Raw genomic sequence first — 8,915 nt, 5'->3', positions numbered from 1 at the left:
TGTGGGAAGATTCCCCAACCTTGCACGCTCAAAAAAACGTGTTCCAGGCTGTTATGTTTCCATAACTGACGTAGCTAATCGATTAACTCAAGTGCTAATCGATTAACTCGAGTCCAGAGGCTAAAACACGAATTTTCTCTGTAATAATCGATTAACTACAGCTGTTAATCGATTAATCCAACAAAAAAAAAGGCTTAATTACCTACTTAGTCCCCATGTTGGGAGGTAATTTGCTATTTAGTACCCGGTTTTAAAAATGTAGGCATTTGATACCTATGTTTTGAAATTTGTATCAATTGAATCCTACCCACTTAACGCCGTTATAATTGATAACGTTTTTCTGACTGTGTATGTGATTTGTGCAATCGTGGCAATGTGGTGGCTTAAGTGAGTTGACGTGGCAGGCTGATTTGGGATTTTGAAATGGGGTTACGTTTTTTAAATTGGGGAAATAAACTAGGGTTTTTTTTTCGTACGTTAAAGAGGGCTACGAATAGTAAGTTAGAAATTGGGGATTTTTCATTCATTGTTGTGGTTGATAGTGTGGAAGGATTTGCGAGCAAAGGTTGATACTGAGTGAAGGATTGTCGTGGTTGTGGAACGAGATTTGTTGAGTGAAAAGGCGTTGTGAAGTATCTTGCGGTGTGTCAGCTATTGCGGCGGGTGAGCGATAGCGATAGCGATAGCGATATCCCTTTGGAGGCGGAAAGGTGAAAGGTGCAGTTTTTATGATTTCTTTTATGTAGTTTCGGTCCCCCATGGTAATATGTTGGATTCTTGTCCCCTTAGTGTGTCATGTTGTGTTCCTGTCGTGGTCCCCTTTGTTGTGTTTGGAGTGGTCCCTTTCTTTAGTGCCTGTCGTTTTCTTATGCTTATTGTTTGTATGTTTTTGGATCCCCATGAGTGCGTACTGTTTTGTGTACCTTAAGTGCGTACTATTTTCACTTTCGTATTGTTGAATGTGTGGTTGTTGTTTATTGTGTGGTCCTTGCGTATTTATTTAAGCATTGAGACAAAATGGAATGTTGTAGGTGAATCCAGAAGTTTTGGTGTGATTAACTTTGTATGCCTAATTGTTTAATAGCTGTTAAAAACGTGGCATCTTTACAATGCATGTGAAGGTCATTAAATAATGATAGTAGATGCATGTGAAGGTCATTAAATAATGATAGTAGATGCATGTGAAGGTCATTAAGTTGTTCCATATGTAGTCTAACACTTACTTTTATATAGGCATATAATAGTTGACAATTAAAGAAAATGTCAGACCCTGATGTTGAGGTGGTGTTTCACCATGGGGGTAGGTTTGTGAATGATGGGTCATTTAGATACCATGGAGGTTCTACCAGTACCTTGATGGTTGACACGGACAGATGGAGTTATTTTGAAATCTTGTCTATACTGAAGGAGATGGGATATAGAAATGTTAAGGAGGTGTGGTATTCCCTGGGTGGTTCTGTATTAGAAGCTAGGTTGGAATTGTTAAGTGATGACATATGTGCAATGCATGTGGTCAGCATTGCGATATTGAATGGTCAAGCTCATTTATTTGTGGTTCACACGGTGTCCGAACCAGATTATATAGAAATGTTGGAACATCGTCATGAAGGTGAAGATGACGATGATGAGGTTGGTGAGGTTGGTCAGAATGGTGGTGAAGAAGGAATTGGTGAGGATGGTGAACAACAAGTTGGTGAGGATGGAGATAAAGTTGTTGAAGTTGGTGAACATGATGAACATCAGGTCCATGACATTGGTGAGGATGTTGAAGGTCAACTGCCTGAACATGGTGAGGATGGTGAGGATGATATCATTGGTGGTGGTGTAGGGGATGGTGAGGATGATATCATTGGTGGTGGTGTAGGGGATGGTGAGGATGATATCATTGGTGGTGGTGTAGATGGTGGTGTAGGGGATGTACAGGATGAGTTTGATGTTAGTAGTTGGGTAGGTTCTGATGAAGACGCTTCTGTGAATGAAGATGATTTGGAGGATGTTATATTGGAAGGAGATGATTTGGAGGATGTTATATTGGAAGGAGATGAAGAACCCGAACAAGAGGAATCCGAAGGTAGTTTGTTTGCTGAAGTGGGTACAAGAAGTGGATGTCCTACTCGAAAAAAGCATGTACAGGCCCGGGGATTATCTGATAGTGAGTGGGAATCTGATAGTTGTGGCAGTATTTATTTAAGTGATGAGTCAGATAATGAAACAACTGGATATGAAGATTTTGGGATCTTTTCAGAGCCAGTTAGTATGAAAGAATATAAATGGCAACTGGGAACATACTTTGCTGAAAAAAAATATTTCACTGATGCAATTAGAACTTATGGAGTACATAACGGTAGGAAGTTGAAGATTTCTAAGAATGACAACAGAAGAATATGCGTCAAATGTATTGGTTCACAAGGGAAATGTCCATGGTATGCATATTGTGGATATAGGAGTAGCCAACGTACATGGCAGTTAAGGAAAATTGTAGACAGTCATACATGCAGTAGGGAATTCAAAATTGGTTTAGTTACCTCTAAATGGTTAAGTGGGAGGTTAGAGAAGACCATGACATAACTTTAAGACAATTACTATGGAAGGCAGCATCATCAACACATCCTCAAGCATGGTAGTCAGTGATGCGACAAATTAAGGATGTTAATGAAGATGCATTCAAACATTTGATAGCTATTCCACCCAGGCTAGTATTCAAAATTATAATTGTTGTTTCATGTTTTGTACATCTTTGTTCTTTTCCAAATGTTTAACTTAATCTTTTTTTCCAGATTTTGGTCTAGATCCAGATTTACAGGAAGACCTTATTGTGACACACTTGTTAATAACATTTCAGAAGGATTTAACAGTGTGATCTTAGATGCAAGGGGGAAACCAATCATAACAATGTTGGAAGAGATTCGTATATACTTGATGAAGAGGTGGGCATCCAATAGAGAGAAGATAAGTAGATTTCAAGGTCTCATTTGCCCCAAAATTCAAAAGAGGCTACAAAAAGAGTTACAGAACACAAAATATTGGCTACCAAAGTATGACAACTTGTGATTTCCTTTACTATTGTTGTTTATACTGTTTCCATTTAACATTCATTGTTTATGATTTTGCAGTTGGTCAGGGATGCAAATATTTGAGATCTGCCATACATCCAACATAACTGAAAAGTATGTCGTTGATTTAGAGAAAAGAGACTGTAGCTGTAGAAAGTGGACTGTATCAGGAATTCCTTGCTCTCATGCACTCACAGCAATGAGGTTTTTGAACATGAATCCAGAAGACTTCATCCCGCACTGGTTCAGAACGTCCACCTATGAAGAAACATACATTCCAATCATTTTCCCTCTCAATGGACCTGATCTATGGCAAAGGACTTCATATCTTGATATTTTGCCTCCACCAAAACGGGTGTTGCCAGGTAGACCAAAAAAGAAAAGAAGGCTCGAGAGTTGGGAGCAAAAAAAGGATGATACACAACTTGGACAAAAAGGAATCCCTAAGAGATGTTCCATATGTAGAGAACTTGGGCATAGAAAAACTAAGTGCCCACAGAGAAGTCAACAACAAGACTACCCACACCCTTCTCAACCAAGTCAACAATCAAACGAAGAACGTACACCAGACCCAACTCAAGCAAGTCAGATAACTCAAGAACCCCAGACTGATGAAATCACAGCACAACTTTAGATTGTTCTAGTTTCAAACATTAAGTACATCTTTGTTCTATTTTGGATATGTACTTTGACTTTAAATAGTGTTGCCTTGCTTTCTGTACTGTATTTTGCACTTAACAATGTATACATTTTGGATGATATCTGAACTATTTTGGATGATATGTGATGTTTTCTGAAGTATTTTCTGTCATATTGTATTGGCTGATTTGATATTTTGCACTTAACAAACGCTCGCCACGAGAACGAACGTCCAATTCACGCTCGTCCAGCGAGAACAGGACGCTCGCCCTGTGGACGCAACTACGTTCAGTGGACGCTCGTCCAGCGAAGCGAACGCCCAGTATGGCAGAAGAGGAGGCTCGTCCAGCGAAGCGAACGCCCAGTGAGGCAGAAGAGGAGGCTCGTCCAGCGAAGCGAACGCCCAGTGAGGCAGAAGAGGAGGCTCGTCCAGCGAAGCGAACGCCCAGTGAGGCAGAAGAGGACGCTCGTCCAGCGAAGCGAACGCCCAATCAGGCAGAAGAGGAGGCTCGTTCAGCGAACTAAGACGACGCTCGTCCACAACCGCTTAGTGGACGCTCGGCATCGAGAAGTGGGACGCTCGTCCACGCTCAGTGGATGCTGTTTTTCCACTTGTGGGGATTTTGAACTGGAATTAACACCTATAGGAGATTCGGTCTGAGTATAATAGGAACGTTGGAGATTGGGTCTGAGTATAATTGTAAAGTGTACTTCAGCCATACTAAAAAGAGATTATTCTTAGTCTAAGTGAGTTAAATTATTATAACACTTCTTTGAAAATTAGAACGATTTGGTACTTCTTGCCAGAAACATAACACTTCTCTGAAAATTACATTCTAATATAACCATCTTCTTCATTAAATACAATGGCATTAGAAGCACAATCTCATTACAATTTAAGTAACTTCTTCACAATTTAACTAACTTCTTCGTCACAAAATGTGACTGATACAACACTTCAACAGAATTAAAACATAACACATACAAAGACGATATTAATCAACCCCATCAAACATAACATCCAGATTAAGACCTTTTCCCTTCTCTGACAAACCAAAAGTGATTTTTCCAAATTCATAATCTTTCTCCTTTGCCACCCAATTGTAGTATCCCTTTCATCAACATTATCTTCACTGGCCCATTTGAAGAAATTACATCCTCGCACTTCTTCATTTCGACTATGCTGTACAAAACATCCAACCAAAATCATCTCAGCCAAAACCAAATAAATGTATCCGAAAATAAAAAACACCACGAAGGGAAGAAACCTTGTAATTAGGGCAGCCCCAAAAAGGCTTGCCTTGGTTCTTAGCAGTTTTCGCGACTCTCAATACGGCAAGCTCTCCACAATAGCATATTTGTGTGCCAAGCATTCCTCTTGATGAAGCACCACGACAGCTCCCCCGTGAGCAAGACGAACAGTCATTCGTTGACATTGCGTCGTCGTCCACACCAACAAAACAACCCCAACCCCAAAAATGAACCACAATCAGAGAAGAGAACAGGGATACGACACCCACCTTAGACGAAGCAAACAACGAAGGGCACCCCACCTCTGCGACCTTCTTCACCTCAGAAAACAACAATAGTTACTCAACATAGGGCACCCACTTCACACCAACCAAACAACGAAGGCCACCCCCACCTCAGTTCACCTCTTTAACCTCTGCTACCAGCTACCTGTAAAGAAAACCCTAATTAGCCCTCTTTAACGTACGAAAAAAAACCCTAGTTTATTTCCCCAATTTAAAAAACGTAACCCCATTTCAAAATCCCAAATCAGCCTGCCACGTCAACTCACTTAAGCCACCTCATTGCCACGATTGCACAAATCACATACACAGTCAGAAAAATGTTATCAATTATAACGGCGTTAAGTGGGTAGGATTCAATTTATACAAATTTCAAAACATAGGTATCAAATGCCTACATTTTTAAAACCGGGTACTAAATAGCAAATTACCTCCCAACATGGGGACTAAGTAGGTAATTAAGCCAAAAAAAAAACTCAAACAGCACATCTGTCACAACTTTGACAGTTCGGTTGAACCCCTTCCCGAAGTCGGAATTAGGCGTATGAGTACGCGAATCGAAGCTCTTTGAGTCTACTTCCCAATGGAAAAAGAATCAATCCAAAATAATAATTGTATAAAAAGTTATACATAAAATAGTAAACCATGTCAAATTTTGGCAGCATTCTATTTTACACTACAACTTGAAATTTTTACAACTTGGTAAAATTTTGAGTTTACAAGGGTCTTACAAACATCATGGTTCAGCACAGTCTACCAAGCCAGATAACTTAAACATCTTCAATCAAACTAAAAAGTAAAAGTCACACTCAAATTTAAAGACAAGCAAACAAAACATAAAAGCAAAATAAAAGGGCTTGTGAGTGCACAGAGGAGTCTCCAACTCTACTCATGAAACGCTATCATCTCTCATATCGGAATCCTCCTCCTCATCTGCATTATCTTCACCAGCTGCTGCTCCACCTCCCCCTACAAAATTGGTCTGGTCTCCAGGCTGAGTGAAAAAATCATCAAGCAACATCATGGTTAGTGTTTGAAAACAAGTTTGGAATCAAAAATTAGCACTTAACCAGTGGTATAGAATCATGTGGCTTGATAAAACATGTAAAACAAAAGGCTAGCAGCAAGCCCCACTTATAACAGAACCAAATTACATAGAAAGTAGGAGTGTTGTCCTGGTGCAGTTCACGCCCGGGCGCCCCTGGTGCAGGGGCGCTGGGCGCCACTCGGTCAGATGAGTGCAGGAAGTCGCTGGTGCAGCTCGCGCCCGGGCGCCCCTTAGCAGGGGGGGCTTGGGCGCCATATCAGTTTTCTGCATAATGTAGATTTCTGCGAAATTGGCCACTCACCATGTGATTTTTGGTTCTAGACCTTCATTCAATGCACTCACACACCAAACAAGCTAAAACTAACCTAATACACTTATACAAATCATAAAAACAACATTACAACTCAAAAATCACAACAATGCAAAACTACACAAACATGCAAAACATAAGTTACTAATGCAAATAACACAAGAATCACACAAACATTAGTAAAAAGGGTAAGAAAACTGGGTTGCCTCCCAAAAGCGCTTGTTTAACGTCATTAGCTTGACGGATGAGCATTTAAGTTTGGTTTTTGATGTTGGTGTGCTTCTTCCTTTCATGACACCAACATGTTCTAAGCAGCTTTCTTGTCACCAACTTGACTCTTCTTGAATATGGAGCCTCGATTTCGAGAACTCCATTTGCTTTGATAGCCTTAATAACCCAAACCCTGCTCTTAAGCTTAACTGGTTTGCCAGGTTTGGGTTCATCACTTTCCACAATAGAGCCTTGGTGAACTATTTCATCTTCCTTATCTTCTTCCTCTTCCTTCACTTTTGAGTGGAAACACTTAAGGCTTTTCTTGACCAACTTGGCAGCTTGCCCTGTTAGACTAGTCACTGATAAAAGTTCATTTGTGGCTTTAAGACTAGCCTGTTTTTCTCGACTTTGTTGCTCAGTATCGAAGACATTGAATGTTATCTCTCTATCTTGGTCCTTTAATTTCAATATTCCCTCTTCCATATGAATGACAACCTTAGCTGTCTTCATGAAAGGTCTTCCAAGAATGAGTGGTATCTCCGCATCTTCCTCTATGTCCATCACTACAAAGTCCACCGGGAATTGGAGCTTATCAATTTTTATTATCACATCTTCAACTACACCAAATGGATATTTGATAGATCTATTTGCCAACTGAAGCATCATTCTTGTTGGCTTGGCTTCAAGACCACCAATCTTTTTAAGCATAGAGAGAGGCATCAGGTTGATGCTAGCCCCTAAATCAATAAGAGCCTTCCCTATATCATGGTCTCCAATGGTGCACGGAATGGTGAAACTCCCCGGATCTTCAAAATTTTGGAGGAAGAGTCTTCTGCATGATGGCACTACAATTTCCCTGCACTTCAATTGTTTCCTCATCTAAATACCTCTTTTTCTTGTTGAGGAATTGCTTCATGTACTTTGCATAGGCAGGAATTTGTTGTAGTGCTTCGATCAAGGGTATTTTGATCTCAAGCTGGTTGAATATTTGCTTGAAACGATCTAAATGTTTCTCTTTTTCTCTCTTGGAAGGATTTTTCGGATAAGGAAGATGTTTCAAAATTTCCTTCTCTTTTTGCTTTTTCTCTTTTTCTTTTCCTTTATTTTCTTCTTCTCCCCCAACAATCTCTTGATCAATTTCCTTTTGTGCTTGAATCTCATCTTCATTGCTTCTCTTTTCTTTATTTAGCAGTTGTTTCTTGTAATCCACCCCAACCTCTTTTCCACTTCTTGTTGTAATGACATTACATTCCTCCTTAGGGTTAACTTCAGTGTTGGCCACAAAATTCTTATTAGACTTTTCCTCTAACTTCTTGGCTAGTTGGCCAACTTGTATCTCCAAATTCCTGATGGAAGCTTCCGTGCTTTTATGGTTGGAGATGGACACTTGCATAAACTGCTGAAGAGTGTCCTCTAACTTTGAGGTCCTGTCAGATAAGGAGGGATGTGTTTGATATTGTTGTTGAGGTGGTCTGTTTGATGGCCCAGCTTGTCCTTGGTCCATGCTTGGGTGAGGTCTCCATCCTTGGTTGTAGTTACCTTAGCAGTCTTGATTACCCATATAATTCACCTCTTGGAAATTGGCTTGCATGGCACACTGACCCTTTACATGATCTCCACCACATAGCTCACATCCTTGATGTTGAGCTTGAGAAACATTCTGGAGCTCTTTAGGAAGTTGAGAGAGCTTATTCATGAGAGCTTCGAGTTGTTGGGTCATTATTTTGTTTTGAGCTAACAAGGCGTCCTGAGATTGTAGTTGAAAAACACCTTTTTGTTGGAGTTGAGCCCTTTCATTCTGCACCTCATTGTCATTAGAAGCCATATTCTCTATCAGCTCATGTGCTTCTTCAGGTGTCTTCCATCTGATGTTTCCTCCAGCTGAGGCATCCAACATTAATTTGGTTTGGGATTTAAGGCCTCCCAAAAACATATTCAGGACGGTAGGCTCATCAAACCCATGAGTGGGCGTCTTTCGTAGTAAGCCCTTGAACCTATCCCATGCTTGACTCAAAGTTTCACTATCATCTTGCTGAAAAGAAGAGATTTCCTGTTTTCCTTTATTTACTTTTGACTGTGGGAAGTATTTGTTGAGGAACTTGGCAACCACATCCACTACA

General features: G+C 40.3%; 1 non-coding gene across 1 annotated transcript; it reads left to right on the top strand.

The window, feature by feature from the left end:
• Nucleotides 1-8,750: 8,750 nt before the first annotated feature.
• LOC148204628 (small nucleolar RNA R71) lies at nucleotides 8,751-8,857 on the top strand. Its single transcript, XR_015783979.1, has one exon. It is a non-coding gene; the product is annotated as a small nucleolar RNA R71 (small nucleolar RNA).
• Nucleotides 8,858-8,915: the final 58 nt, after the last annotated feature.

This window comes from Vigna umbellata, chromosome 1 (genome assembly GCF_029865625.1).
Source record: "Vigna umbellata cultivar VRB3 chromosome 1, Vumbellata_1.0, whole genome shotgun sequence".
Classification (NCBI taxonomy): domain Eukaryota; kingdom Viridiplantae; phylum Streptophyta; class Magnoliopsida; order Fabales; family Fabaceae; genus Vigna; species Vigna umbellata.
This window is presented reverse-complemented; position numbering and strand designations above follow the sequence as displayed.